Source organism: Hevea brasiliensis, unplaced genomic scaffold, assembly GCF_030052815.1.
Source record: "Hevea brasiliensis isolate MT/VB/25A 57/8 unplaced genomic scaffold, ASM3005281v1 Scaf1, whole genome shotgun sequence".
In the NCBI taxonomy this organism is placed as follows: domain Eukaryota; kingdom Viridiplantae; phylum Streptophyta; class Magnoliopsida; order Malpighiales; family Euphorbiaceae; genus Hevea; species Hevea brasiliensis.
In genome coordinates this window covers 7,242,449-7,257,886 of record NW_026614585.1, presented here as the reverse complement: position 1 = coordinate 7,257,886, position 15,438 = coordinate 7,242,449, and the positions used below count along the sequence as shown (strand labels likewise).

The following is a 15,438-nucleotide window of genomic DNA, read 5'->3' as shown; positions in this document are numbered from 1 at the left end:
TATGCAGGTTTCGGTGGAAGATAAACAGTGTGAAAAACTAATTATGCAAGAGTGCATAGCTTATGCGTTAACTTATGCAAGTTTCGTCCTGTTTTGGATTTCAGAGAAATAGGTCATGCGGAAGTGCATAAGCTATGCACTCCCCTTATGCACCTGTCAGCAGGTTTTGGAATTCAGAGTTGGTGGCTATGCGGAAGTGCATAAGCCATGCACTCTCCTTATGCAGGTCTTGGCAGGTTTTGGGTTTTTGGGGAGTGTGGTCATGCGGACGTGCATAAGTTATGCACCCTGCTTATGCAAGTCTCGGCAGGTTTTAATTTTTGGAGAGTGTGGTCATGCGAAAATGCATAAGTTATGCACTCCCTTTATGCAGATTTTAGCAGAAAGAGAAAATCCAGAATTTGAAGTCATGCAAAAGTGCATAAGTCATGCACACACTTATGCAAGTCTCGGCAGGTATGAAATTTGATAAAAATGTGGCTATGCAGAGTTGCATAAGCTATGCACCTCCTTATGCAGTTTGCAACAGAGATGAAAATGGCAAGAATTGTGGTTATGCAGGATTGCATAAGCTATGCAGTTACTTATGCACAATTCAACAAGATTGAGATTACAATTGAAAATGATTTGCAAGTATGAAAAATACCCTAGAATGAAGAAATATAATTCTATGAAGCATAAATCATGAGAAATTGTCACCAAAAACACATCAACATATACAAAATCCATCAAAATTGCACCACACAACCTTGTAGAAGTGAATCCTGCATAAAAGGCCTTTGTGAACCATGCCATTTTGACTCAAATTCTGCAAATCAACATTTAGCACATTAAAACTCAATAAAATTTGCATAAAGTTGCATTTATCCACAAATGAGAAATGACTCCCCAAGTTATGCCAAGAAAATGCAGTATATCCACCTTAAATCTCACAACCCAAATAGGCTCAAAACTGCAAAAATGACTCACTTACCACCATATTAAAAGCACAAATACTTAAAAGTTACACACCCAACCTCACCAAGAACATAAGTCATCTGCTGCAGACCCTTCCTTGCTGCAAAATTTCATTTTTTTTTTCTGCATAAACCAGATAGCAAACCTGCACAGGTTATGCAGTAAAAATCAATCAATTTTGGGAGAGTTGAAGGACAAAATTTTCAGGTTAAGAATCACTCCCCAGCAGTTCACCAACCTTCCTCCATTGAAATACATCTACAAGGGACAAGATTCAACAATGTCAAAAATTGAATTTGGGGAGATTTAAGATAAAAACAAAAGCAATGAAAATAAAAGTAAATCAACAAAAAGGAAAATAAAAGAACTTGGGATGCCTCCCAAGAGGGCTAATTTATAGTCCTTAGCTGGACTTTTCATGCATTTCACTGAAAAGAGGTGAGGGATTGGAGAGCTTGTAACAGCTTGCTCCTTTTATTGGGTCTCCAGTTATGTAATGTTTCAATCTATGCCCATTGACCTTAAAATTCCCAGATTTTTCACTCCAAATTTCAATTGCTCCATAAGGGAAAACCTTAGAAACTCTATATGGACCAGTCCACCTTGATTTAAGTTTTCCAGGGAACAATTTCAATCTTGAGTTGAACAATAAAACTGAATCACCTCTTTGAATTCCTTTTTTCTAAAATGCTTATCATGCCAAACTTTAGTTATTTCTTTGTAAATACGGGCACTTTCATAAGCATCCATCCTCAATTCTTCAAGCTCATTAAGTTGCAATAGCCTTTTCTCACCAGCTTGCATAAGATCAAAATTCAAGGTCTGAACGGCCCAATATGCTCTATGTTCTAGCTCTACAGGTAAATGACAAGACTTACCATACACCAACCTAAAGGGAATAGTTCCTATAAGGGTTTTGTAAGCAGTCCTATATGCCCATAGAGCATCATCTAGTTTGACAGACCAATCTTTTCGAGAATTGCTTACTATTTTCTCCAAAATATGTTTGAGTTCTCTATTAGAAATTTCAACTTGTCCTGAAGTTTGAGGGTGGTATGGGGTAGCTATCTTGTGCACTATACCATATTTCCTCATTAAGCTCTCAAATTGCTTATTACAAAAATGTGAACCCCCATCACTAATTACAGCCCTTGGGGCTCCAAATCTACTCAAGACAAATTTCTTCAAGAATTTCACTACCACTCTAGCATCATTAGTTGGAGTTGCAATAGCTTCCACCCACTTTGACACATAGTCAACCCCAACTAGGATGTATCTATTACCATTTGAAGGAGGAAATGGCCCCATAAAATCTATTCCCCAGACATCAAATAATTCTACTTCAAGAATATCATTTAGGGGCATTTGATCTCTTTTTGACAAATTTCCACTCCTTTGATATTTATCACATTCTAACACAAATTTCCTCACATCTTTCAAAAGATTTGGCCAGAAGAAACCAGCTTGCAAAATTTTACTAGCTGTTTTAAAGATTCCAAAATGTCCTCCATAATCAGAAGCATGGCAATGATACATAATACTCTGTGTTTCCTCATCAGGAATACATCTTCTTATTAAACCATCACAGCATCTCCTAAAGAGTAAAGGATCATCCCATCTATAAAATTTTGCCTCATGCAAAAACTTTTTCTTTTGTTTCCATGTCATTCCTAGAGGTAAAACTCCACAAGATAGATAATTCACAAAGTCTGCATACCAAGGTAATTTAGCAACAAGAGAGAAAAGTTGTTCATCCAAGAAAAACTCATCAATAGGGATTTCATCCATTTCTTCATCATCCAATTTCAACCTACTAAGATTATCCACAACTACATTTTCAGCTCCCTTCTTATCTCTAATCTCCAAATCAAACTCCTGTAGCATCAGAATCCACCTAATGAGCCTAGGTTTAGCCTCCTTTTTACGGAGTAAATACCGATATGACATGATCCAAAATATAACCACCTTTGAGTCAATAATGTAAGGTCTGAACTTTTCCAATGCAAAGACAATTGCTAAGAATTCCTTTTCAGTTGTTGTATAATTTGTTTGAGCCTCATCCAGTGTTCTACTAGCATAATAAATAGCATAAGCCTTTTTGTCCTTTCTTTGACCAAGAACAGCTCCAATTGCATAGTTGCTAGCATCACACATAATTTCAAAAGGTAGGCTCCAATCAGGTGGTTGCATGATTGGTGCAGTGATAAGAGCTTGCTTCAACCTGCAAAAGGCATCCAAACACTCTTGGTCAAATACAAATGGTATGTCATGACTTAACAAATTAGACAAAGGTTTGGCTATTTTAGAAAAATCCTTGATAAAGCGTCTGTAGAACCCGGCATGTCCTAGAAAACTTCGAATTCCTTTGACATTGGTAGGAGGAGCCATCTTCTCTATCACTTCAACCTTGGCTTTATCAACCTCTATTCCTCTGTTAGACACCAAATGTCCAAGCACTATCCCTTCCTGAACCATGAAATGACACTTTTCCCAGTTTAACACAAGGTCGATTCGCACATCGCAAAACTTTAGAAAGGTTAGCCAAGCATATGTCAAATGAAGATCCATAAACAGAAAAATCATCCATAAAAACCTCCATTATGTCTTCAATGAAATCTGAGAAGATTGCCATCATGCACCTTTGAAAAGTGGCTGGTGCATTACACAACCCAAATGGCATCCTCCTATAAGCAAAGGTTCCATATGGACAAGTAAAAGTGGTTTTCTCTTGATCATTTGGATGGATAGGGATTTGAAAAAAACCTGAATACCCATCTAAATAGCAAAAATAAGAATGCCTAGCCAATCTTTCTAACATTTGATCAATGAAGGGAAGTGGAAAATGATCTTTTCTAGTGGCTATATTTAATTTTCTGTAATCTATGCACATTCGCCAACTAGTCACTGTTCTGGTGGGAATTAATTCATTATTTTCATTTTTGACCACTGTCATTCCACCCTTTTTTAGGACAACATGTACTGGGCTCACCCAAGTACTGTTTGAGATAGGGTATATGATCCCTGCATCAAGCAACTTCTTTCATATTTGGGTTCAACCTCCTCTGATGTTCAATAGATGGCTTACAATTTTCTTCCAAACTGATTCTATGCATGCAAAAGTGTGGGCTTATTCCCTTAATGTCATCTATGGTATATCCTAAAACTTTTTTGAATTGCCTCAACACTCTTAACAACTTATCAGCCTCTAAGGTACTTAAATTTGCATTTACAATTACTGGATAAGTGTTATTGGTGCCAAGAAATTCATACCTGAGCTGAGAAGGAAGTTGCTTAAGTTCTACCTTAGGTGCATCTTCTTCCTTGAATGATGGTTGCTTAGATTCTGCTATTTCCTTTTGTGTGAGTTGAAAAACTGGAGCAGAGATGAATGGTGGACTACCCTCTAAATGTTGAGCATATGCAGCCACATGAGGGTTGTCATAGTCTATGCCTCCTCTATGAACCAAGCAATTTTCAAGTGGATCTTCTGGATATCTCTTTCTGAAATGTTCTTCAACCAGCTCATCAATGATATCAATTCTCAAACAAGTATCAGCTTCAGAATGATGCTTCTTCATAGTGTTATTAATATTGAAAACCAATTGATCTTCACCAACTCTAAGAGTCAAATTTTCTCCCTTAACATCAATCAATGCTCCTGCTGTAGCTAGAAAGGGTCTTCCCAAGATAATTGGGATATTAGAATCCTCTTCCATGTCCAAGATGACAAAGTCAACAGGTATATAGAACTTCCCAACCTTCAGAGGCACATTCTCCAAAATCCCTTCAGGATACTTAATTGATCTGTCAGCTAACTGAAGAGAAATGTGGGTTGGCTTAAGATCTCCCATATTGAGCTTCTCATAAATGGAAAGGGGCATAAGGCTAACACTAGCCCCTAAATCACATAAAGCTTTTGTAGAACATGATTCCCCAATGTGGCATGGAATTGAAAAATTCCCTGGATCCTTGAGCTTTGGAGGAAGTTTCCTTTGAAGGATAGCACTACATTCTTCTGTCAAAGCTACAATTTCATGGTCTTCAAGTTTCCTCTTGTTTGAGAGAATTTCTTTTAAGAATTTTGCATAAGAGGGCATTTGTTAAAGAGCATCAATAAAAAGCACATTTATGTATAGCTTCTTCAAAACCTCTAAGAACTTCCCAAATTGCTTATCAAGCTTGGCTTTTTGAAATCTTTGTGGAAAGGGAAGTTGTGGCTTGTAAGGCTCTGGAGGTATATACTTCTCTTCCTTCTCTTCAATTTTCTCTTTACATTTTTCTGCACTTTCTTTCTCACTTTCTTGTTTTTCACTCTCAGCAATTTCTTTCTCATTTTCTCTCTTCTCACTATTTTCACTCTTCTCATTATTTACAACTTTCCCACTTCTTAAAGTAATAGCTTGACACTGCTCTCTTGGGTTTTCTGGTTGACTTGGAAGTTTTCCAAAAGACTTGGTACCTGAGGAAGATGCTTGTTGTGCAATCTGATTTTTCAAAGATTCTGTATGTGTCGCATCTGTTCTAGCCTTGCTTTCATCTCTCTCATCTCCTCATCATGCTTAGTTTGGTTAGCAAGAATCTATTGTAATAAAGCTTATGTGGTGGAACTTTGTTCTTGCTGTTTTGGTGGAGGATTCATATTTCTCTACTGAAAATTAGGCAATGGTTGCCTATTTTGCTGATATGGAATTCCTTGTTGCTGTTGTGGTTGAAAATTCTGATTTGGAACTTGATTTTGCTGATTTCCCCATGAAAAGTTGGGATGATTCCTCCAAGTTGGATTATAAGTTTGAGAGTAAGGATTCCCCATTTGTTTGTTTCCATAATTACCAACATATGCAGATTGCTCTCCATAGTCTACTCCACAGTTGGTAGTTCCTTCTGCATAAGCAACTTGTTGTGAACTTCCAGATGATGATGATGAACTAACCAACATACTCAAATCTTCCATCTTCTTAGCCAAGACATTTGTAAGTGCATCAAACTTTGCATTAATCATGTTAAATGGATCAAGATCATACATTCCAGCAGCTTGCCTCTTTTGAGTTGGAGCTGGTCCTCTTGGACTACTCCAAAGATGAGTATTCTTTGCAATTTTCTCCAATAGCTCATAAGCTTCATCTTCATGCTTCATAATAAATTCTCCTCCTGTTTGAGCATCAATAATCCCTCTAATTGTAGGACTGACATTTGTGTAAAAATTCTAGTTTATCATCCATTTCGGAATGTCATGATGTGGCATTGTCTCTCTAATTCCTTCCATCTCATCCATGATTCATAAAGAGTTTCATCTTCTCTTGGTCTGAAAGCTGTCATTTGATTCCTCAATTCTTGAGTTTTTCCAGGTGGAAAATATTGTGCAAGAAATGCATCAGTGAGTTGCTCCCAATTTGTGATGGAGTTGTGAGGTAAAGAATCAAGCCAATCCAATGCTCTATCTTTCAAAGAGAATGGGAATAGCTTCAATCTTGCTGCATCATCAGATACTCCAGGTTGTTTTTGCATATCACAAATCATAGCAAACTTCTTCAGATGTGTGTGTGGATTTTCAGAAGGATGTCCCCCAAATTGAGAATTTTGAATCATTTGAAGAACTCCAAAATCCATCTTGTAGCTATTTGCATCAATTCTTGGTCTTGCTATGCTTTCTCTCAAGTCATCAAAATGAGGAAAAGCATGATCCATCATACTTCCCCTAGGTACATTAGCATTTACAACCTCTTCACCTTGGGCTGTATTTTCATTGTTTCGATCATTTCCAGCATTACCGCCACCAATTCTGATTCTTTCGTCAGCCATGTCTGCTTCTAATTCAGTTTCTCTCCAAGCTTCTTTTCTTTTTCTGGTTTCTTTCTTGTTGGCTTTATAAAATTTCTCAATTTCAGGATTGAACAATAAGGATGTGTCACTTGTGCTTCTAGCTCTTCTCATAAAAGATTAAGAGTACCTGAAAAAGAACAAACAAATACAAAATGAAAAGATAACAAAAATAAAACTATGAACAACTAAAATAATCAAGAATTCAATCTTAAACAAACAACTCCCCGGCAACGGCGCCAAAAACTTGATGTGGCCCAACCGCAAGTGCACGGGTCGTACAAGTAATATAGAAAAGATATCGTTCCCACGAGGAGTTGTGTTAATGATTGAATTTTTGATATAAAAAGTTGCCTAATTTAAACTATTTTTAAAATTAAAGTAATAAATTGATGGGCATTGAAGTATGAATTCTATATGTGTAAAATTAATGATCTATTCGACAATGTAATGATTAAACTAAAATTGCATCAAATTAAAATAAGCAAGTTGGAATATGGAAAAATTTAAAATGGCAAGCAATTAAATTCAATTAGGAATTAACAATGATAAAAAGGCGATTCCGGAGTTCGGGATTTCATATTCAAGCTATTTTGGGATTTTAAATTGGTTATCCAATCTTGTGGAACTTACGGGTTTTAAGGAGATTAATTCTTAAATCCTTTGAATACCCTTTCGAGTGAGACAAATAGTGCCTTAATCAATCTAATCCTACTTTCATGGAGTTAGAGTTAATTAAGACCCATTAGGTTCTTTAATTAATATGTGAATCCTCTTAATCCTTAGTCTATTTCTAGATCTAAGTTAATTAAGTCCAATTTCTTGATTATCTATCACAAGGCCTTCTCCTTTCGGTGCCTCAACCATGGATTAGGAACATCACTTAATGGGATCCTACACTAAGCATGTCATTAAGCACACAAGAAATGAATAAAACTCATTAAGACCACAAAATATGGATTACCCAATCAAAATCCACAAAATATCTTAAATATTACATCCCTTACTCCAGAATCTAAGGAAAACTACTCACTATCCATAATATTTACAAGATATTCTGAATTTATATGGAAATAAAGCTTTAATCTAAACTAAGAAACAAAAAGCTCAACACTAGAAGTGTAGGAAAAATGTAAGAAAAGAAAGAAATCTCCAAATCTGATTGGAAATGGTGTGGGAGGTGTTTGTGACCCTTCAGCTGCTGCTTGCTCCTTTCCCTTTTCTTCCTTTCTTTCCTCCCCTCTAAAATGGGAAATGGGGCTATTTATAGGATTTTCTGATATGGAGCCCTAAAATTGTGTGTTTTAGGAGGGATTTTCTGAGGGAATATTCTGCCAGCTCATTAATGAAATCTTTGTGGGACTGCATAAGTGGACTGCATAAGTTATGCAGTCCCTTACGCAGTTTTTGGCTGTTTCTGGTTCACTTATGCGAAACTGCATGACCAGGCGCATAGGTTATGCACAATTCCGTGAGATTGCATAAGGGAGGCATGAATCTGTATAAGCTATGCACTCTCCTTATGCACAATTCGGCAGGTGTTGGAACAGTGTTTCTTCTCCTTATGCAGATCTACATAGCTTATGCGGCAAGTTATGCGCAATTTGGCCAATGCATATTTCAACTTTAAAACTTGTTTTTGACATCTATGGCTGTAGAAGTCACTCCTCAATGGCAAAATTTCTTTTCAATCCTTCAAAAACACCATTTTTCCTACAAAACAAAGTAAAAATTATAAATTAATCCAAAATTGACAATTATGAAAAACTAACTAAATGACTAATGAAATTAGCTAAAAGTGACTAATAATCAAATAAAATGGCTATGAAATTAAACCTAAATGATTATGCAAAATGTATACATCAGTTATAAAGCTTATTTCTAACTTTGGAAGGTTAGAAATTTAGCAAAACTAAATGTAAGAGGAAGTAATGGTGTACCTGAATAAATAAAGAATTTTTTATTGCATTAACTAGAAATGGATTTTATTTAATTATGATCGCGAATGTTTGTGTCTTGAGGGATACATCAAATGATTAAGTAATTGAACTGCATTGTTTTGATTTAATCTATGCCTTCTGAGTATGACAAGATGGGTACTTGATATGAATGCCCTGATAATTATCTAAAAAAAAAAAAAAGGGAGCTTGCTAGGTGCAAAACCCGAAAGGGCCGCTTAGGCAAAAGTTAGAGCAAGCCCGCTGAGATGAAAATCCAAAAGGACATTTCAGGCAAAAGTTAGCGCACAAAGAATGGAGTTCATGAAAGAGAAATGAGTTAAGGAAAAAACCATGGGGGGAGAGAAGAAAAAGAAAAATCAGAGGAAAATTGTATTATGACCTTAAGGAAGTCTTTTTTGGTGAACAATTCTTCTAAAAAACTTTGAGGCTATAAGAAAGTTTTTGCAAAAAAAGGTCCCCCAGAGGACTAAGTTTTTTTAGAATCTCTAGTAAAATCAGCATGCCCATGATAGAAGTTGCATACAGGAAGCATAAAGATCAGAGAGAATTTTGAGACCCAGTCATCCTAATTTTTTTTCAAATCATGAATTAGATATTTTTTGGTAAGTCCTTAGACGTTGCTTAGGCCGCATGACATAGTTGTGTAAGGCATAAAAGAACATGCATCAACATGTCACCTGTGGGTGTGTAAGGCGTAGAATAACATGCATCACCACAGTTTCAATTGTCGAACTACGAGGGGGTCTGATTCTTCCTCAGGATAGTGAGGGGGATACGTAGGTAGTTTAGGACCGCGGTCCTAAATGTGAATCCATAACATTTCATGACAGATATTTTTTGGTAAGTCCTTAGACGTTGTTTAGGGCATATGGCATAGTTGTGTAAGGCGTAGAAGAACACGCATCAACATGTCACCTGTAGGTGTGTAAGGCATAGAAGAACATGCATCACCACAGTTTCAAGTGTCGAACTACGAGTAGGTCTGATTCTTCCTTAGGATAATGAGGGGGATACGTAGGTAGTTTAGGACTACGGTCCTAAATATGAATCCACAATATTTCAAATCACACAGTTGCCATTGTCATGAGACCGTAGCTAGTCTCATGACACAGAGTGTATCGACAGAGCAAGATGCACTCAATTTTCACATAACACAGTTATCACTGTTATGAGACCGTAGCTAGTCTCATGACAAAGAGTGTATCGATAGAGCAAGATACACTCATTTTTCACATGACACAGTTATTACTATTATGAGACCGTAACTAGTCTCATAACATAGAGTATGTCGACCAAGCAAGATATACTTGATCCTCATAGCCAATGTTTCATAGTTATTAGAAATTTGAGTTTCACTTTGACGAAACTTGAGTAATGCTTTCACATTGATTTCAACTTTCGCTAAAGTGGGGGGCAAACTATAAACCCTTATTTTGTGATGAGTATGTGCATTGAGGCCGTGAAAAACCCGATGATGAAAAATTATATGACTGTAAGATGTAATTGGAGGCATGGAGCTGAATTATTAATTCCGTGGCATGATCTTGAAAAAATGAAAATAATAATAAAGTTTTGGGGAAATTAATTTAATTAAATTTAAATAAAATTTTATTTTTTTTAAATTTAATATGAGTAGTTCTTAAATGGATCTAATTAAGTTCAATTGAGCTCCATGGGCCTAAGAAAGCTTAGTTAGGAATTTTAAATGGGACCCATTTAATTATTTTCTAAAAATTAAAATAACAAAATATCTCTCTGCTCCTTGGCCCCACTCTCTTCCTCACTCCCTATTGGTGTCACCCCCTTTCCCACTCTTTCTATTGGTTGGAACACCTCACCTATATTCCAGTCTCATCCAAATTCATCAATCCTAGTCATTTAAGTTATCTGAACTTTATCACACTAGGACTCCAAACCCTACCACACCTCTTCCTCACTCCCTATTGGTGCTTTCCATTTTTTCCTGTCTTCCTATTGGTTGAAACACCTCACCCATATCCCAGTCTTATTCGAATTCTGCAATCATAGTTGTTTAAGTTATCTAAACTTTATCACCCTAAGACTCCAAACCCTACCACACCTCTTCCTCACTCCCTATTGGTGCCTTCCATTTTTTCCTGTCTTCCTATTGGTTGAAATACCTCACCCATATTCCAGTCTTATTTGAATTCTACAATCATAGTTGTTTAAGTCATCTAAACTTTATCATCCTAAGACTCCAAACCCTATCACACCTCTCTCCTAAAACCCTATAAATACCCTACTAGAGAAGGGAAGAAAAGGGGAGATGGGAGGAAAGAGGAAGAGAAAATTCAGAGCTATAAGAAATTTAGAGATATTCAAGACTCTTTGAGTTCTTCCTTATTTTTTCTTTTCTTCAAGAAGATTTTCATACAAGATTTCTGGAAGGTCAGTTTTTATTGTTTTCTTTTCAAGATCTATGTCACATAATATTTTAATTCTATGCTCTTTGTCTTCAATTTATTTTATATGTTCATATAGATCATGTAATCATGTTTAATTTGGGGGGATACACAATTCTGCACATGTTTAGTTTCTGTCGCTCGTATTTTTGTTATTTTTCTTTATTTTTTGAAACTGTAAAAAATTTGTAAAAATTATATTCATATTCTACACAAAATTCCATTAATTTTAGGCTCAAGAATCACAAAACAAGCTTTAATATTTTGTAAGTTATGACTATTTGAATTTAGGGTTCCTGTAAAATCTGATTTGCAGGATATCCGACTTATGGAGCCCATATCTCCCTTGTTCCTTAATATTTTTGTGTAAATCTAGTATCTAAAATTAACTTCAAAATCTTATGAATCTTTTCCAATTGGTTTTGCATTCATATCTACTGTGGTTAATGAGTTATAAATTTTACAAAAAAGTAGTACGATTCTGTCACTTAGAAAAGTTACGATTTATGTAGACCATTCGGTTAGGGTATTGTTTGATTTATAAATTTTATGATCTTGTATGATATGTAGACTGTCTTTTATAATTTTTTTATGATTTTTAGGCATGTATAACTATTTTTAAAAAATCGGATTTCTTGCTACTGTTAATCTGTCAGAATTTAGAAATTGTATATTTATGCATGTTCTTGTATTTTCTTAGGTTTTAATTGATATTTGATCTATTTTTTTGTGTTCTTTTAATTCAAGAAGTGTTATGAAGTGTTTGGATTATGTTAGAAGACTTAGACCATTAGGTAGTTGTAACTAATTAGGAATATTAACCCTTTAGGAGACTAGAGTTAGAATCCAATGTAAATTGTTATTAATATTTTCTTTATTTCTCTTATTTTCTTTAGTTTCTTTATTTCTTATTACAAACAAAATTGGTAAGTAGCCCTAAGGTAAGTACCAAAAAGGGCATTTGCGTGGAGCTTATATGGAGCTAAACGGGAGTAAGCCAGGGATATCATTGCCATACTAGAAGAGAAGACCCTTTTTTAAGGGTAGCTTGCTCCAATGGCAACTGTATTTACCAACAGGTAAGTAGCTCTAAACTTCTTGAATAACCATCGGCATGAATTGTAGCAATAATATAACTTTTATTTGGTAAATTAAAATTAACTTTGTTTTTAATTTAACTGACTTTTGCATGTAATTAATTTAAATAAATACTTTATAAATTAAAATTAATCTTGTTTGTAAATTAAACTAACATTGGCATGTAAATAAATTTAATTTAATACTTTGTAATTGTAAAATAAATTTGCATGTTAGAAATTTTTATTAGGTTGTGATTGTTTGGGCCTTATGTGATATTAGAATAAATTACACATGTACATAATTAACTTAGTTCAATTATTCTTAGGGTAACTTGGTGAAAATTAATTAATTAGGTTAAATAGAAACGTAGTGTTATTTGAAATTGAATTTGTTTGTAAATTAAATTCTCAATAATAAATTAATTTTAGTCATCTGATAAATATCATTTAAATAATTAGCAACCCCGTAGATAGGAATTACTTGTGCATGAAAATTGTGTGTAAACAACAACCCTTTTGTAAATTACTTGCATGTGTAGGATTAGAATTGCATTTTTTAGGATAAAGTTTAATAAATAAATAATAAACAAGACTTCTATAAACATTAGTAGAGGAATGGCACTCGAATCAATGAGGTTAGACCAGGCGTAAGGGGTACCTAACACCTTCCCCTTACGTATCCACTATCCCGAACCTAGACCTTGGGCTATGGTAATGACGGTTGTGGAAACTCTGTAATGAGTAAGTTGTCATCCATGACCCTTAGAAGAAACACTGAATATGTCCCGGTTATTACCCGGGTGGCAACTCTTGTCTATCTATGCCTTCGTGGCATAAATCCTTAGTACCGTGGTAGTGTTATGAGAAGACGATACTTACCACTGGTTTGATTCTGTTAGGATTGTATGAAGTGCATGTCTAAGAAATGCTGTCTAAGAATGTGGTACTTAAGTGAGACCATTGTGACTCTGCCATCTTTTCTGGGCATTACTTGGTGCATTTTATATAATTCTAATTGATGATATTTCGCCTCACGCCCCCCTCCTACAGCAGCTCCTCATGCAGCTTTATGGAAGGAATTCCCAGATGGCCAAAACTTGCATAACTTGCCGCATAACCTGTGTAGTCCAGTTATACACTTTCATGAGAGGCTTCAAAGCATGCAGAAACTTGCACAGGCAGCCCGCATAACTTATGCAACCTCACTGGAAGCCTCTGTAACTGCTAGATTTGTACAAGATCTTGCATGACCTATTCATTTCTTCATAAATGAGCTAGAAAGAAAAGATTTTCCCACGTGAATCAATTACCTCACACACCATTTTAGGGTTTTCTTTGTCAGAGAATATAAATAGAGAGTTTTTTTTTACCTCATTTAGATAGACAGAAAAACAGAGGAAGAGAAAAAGACACAAAAAAGGCATGGGAGAAGAAGCAGCCGGCATTTTGCTCCTGCACCAAATTTGAAAATTTCTTCTTTTCTTCACCATTTTCTACCTTTCTTTTACTAGGTTTCTTAGTTCTTTATTTATTTTCCAGATTTATTTCCATATTTGCTTGGAATCTTTTGTATTAAATATGGGTAGTGAGTAGTTTTCAAGGATTCTGGAGTTTGGCTATGTAATATTTAAGATATTTTATGAATTTTAATTAGGTAATCCATATTATATGGTTTTTATATGGTTTCATCCATTTATTGTATGCTCAATGACATGCTTAGTGTAGGATCCCATTAAGTAATGTTCATAATCCTTGGTTAAAGCACCAAAAGGAGAAAACCTTGAGATAGATAATCAAGAAATTGGACTTAATTAACTTGGATCTAGAAATAAACTAAGGATTAAGAGGATTAATAAATTGATTAAGGAACCTAATGGATTTTAATTAATTTCAACTCCATGAAAGTAGGATTGAGTTAATTAGAACACTCTTTGTCTCACTCAAAAGGGTATTCAAAGGATTTAAGAATTAATATTATTGAAACCCATAATTCCTATGAGTTTGGATAACCAATTTAAAATCCCAATTTAGCTTGAATATGAACTCCTAAACTCTGGAACCATTTTGTTATCATTGATTGTTAGTTGAGTTTTATTGATTATCAATTAAATTTTTGCCACACTTAATTTTGTAGGGTTTATTTCTTATAAACATAGTTGGATTCCCATTTAAGTTATTTCTTAGTTGAAATTGCAATTATACTCTTAAAATTCCATTCTCTTCCTTTTTTTACCTTTTTAGTTTAAATTTAACTATAATAAGTTAATTTTATATCAATAATTCAATCACTAACACAACTCTCCATGGGAACGATATCTTTTTCTATACTACGTATGCGACCCGTACACTTACAGTTGGGCCACATCAAGTTTTTGGCGTCGTTGCTGAGGAATTGTTTGTTTAAGATTGAATTCTTGATTATTTTAGTTGTTTATAGTTTTATCTTTATTATCTTTTCATTTCGTGTTTGTTTGTTCTTTTTAGGTACCTTTTTTATTTTTTATGAGAAGAACTAAAAGCACAAGTGACACTATACAATCCTGAAATTGAGAAGTTTTGTAGAGCCAACAAGAAAGAAATCAGAAGAGAAAAAGAAGCTTTGAGAGTAGTTGAAATTGAACTAGAAATGGTTAAAGAAAAAGTAAGAATTGGTGGTGGTAATGCTGGAAATAATAGAAATAATGAAAATGAAGCTTGAGGGGAAGAAGTTGTCAATAATATTGTGCCTAGGAAAAGTATGATAGATCATGCATTCCCTCATTTTGATGATTTGAGAGAAAGTATTGCAAGACCAAGGACAGATGCAAACAGCTACAAGATGGATTTTGGAGTACTACAAATGATTTAGAATTCTCAATTTGGGGGTCATCCTTCAGAAAATCCTCACACTCACCTTAAGAAGTTTGCTATAATCTGTGATATGCAAAAGCAACTTGGAGTATCTGATAATGCAGCAAGGCTGAAATTATTTTCATTCTCTTTGAAAGATAGAGCATTGGATTGACTTGATTCTCTATCTCATAATTCAATTACAAATTGGGAGCAGCTCACTGATGCATTTCTAGCACAATATCTTTCACTTGGAAAAACATAAGAATTAAGGAATCAAATAACAGCTTTTAGGCCAAGAGAAGATGAAACCCTCTATGAGTCATGGATGAGATGGAAGGAGTTGGAGAGATAATGTCCACATCATGCCAT

The 15,438-nt window shown here is 34.9% G+C and overlaps 2 non-coding genes across 2 annotated transcripts; one reads left to right on the top strand and one right to left on the bottom strand.

Moving 5' to 3' along the window:
* The first annotated feature begins 6,182 nt into the window (after nucleotides 1–6,182).
* Nucleotides 6,183–6,288, top strand: LOC131176381 (small nucleolar RNA R71). The gene has a single exon (XR_009146473.1). It is a non-coding gene; the product is annotated as a small nucleolar RNA R71 (small nucleolar RNA).
* A 9,042-nt stretch (nucleotides 6,289–15,330) lies between these two features.
* LOC131176375 (small nucleolar RNA R71) lies at nucleotides 15,331–15,438 on the bottom strand. Its single transcript, XR_009146467.1, has one exon. It is a non-coding gene; the product is annotated as a small nucleolar RNA R71 (small nucleolar RNA).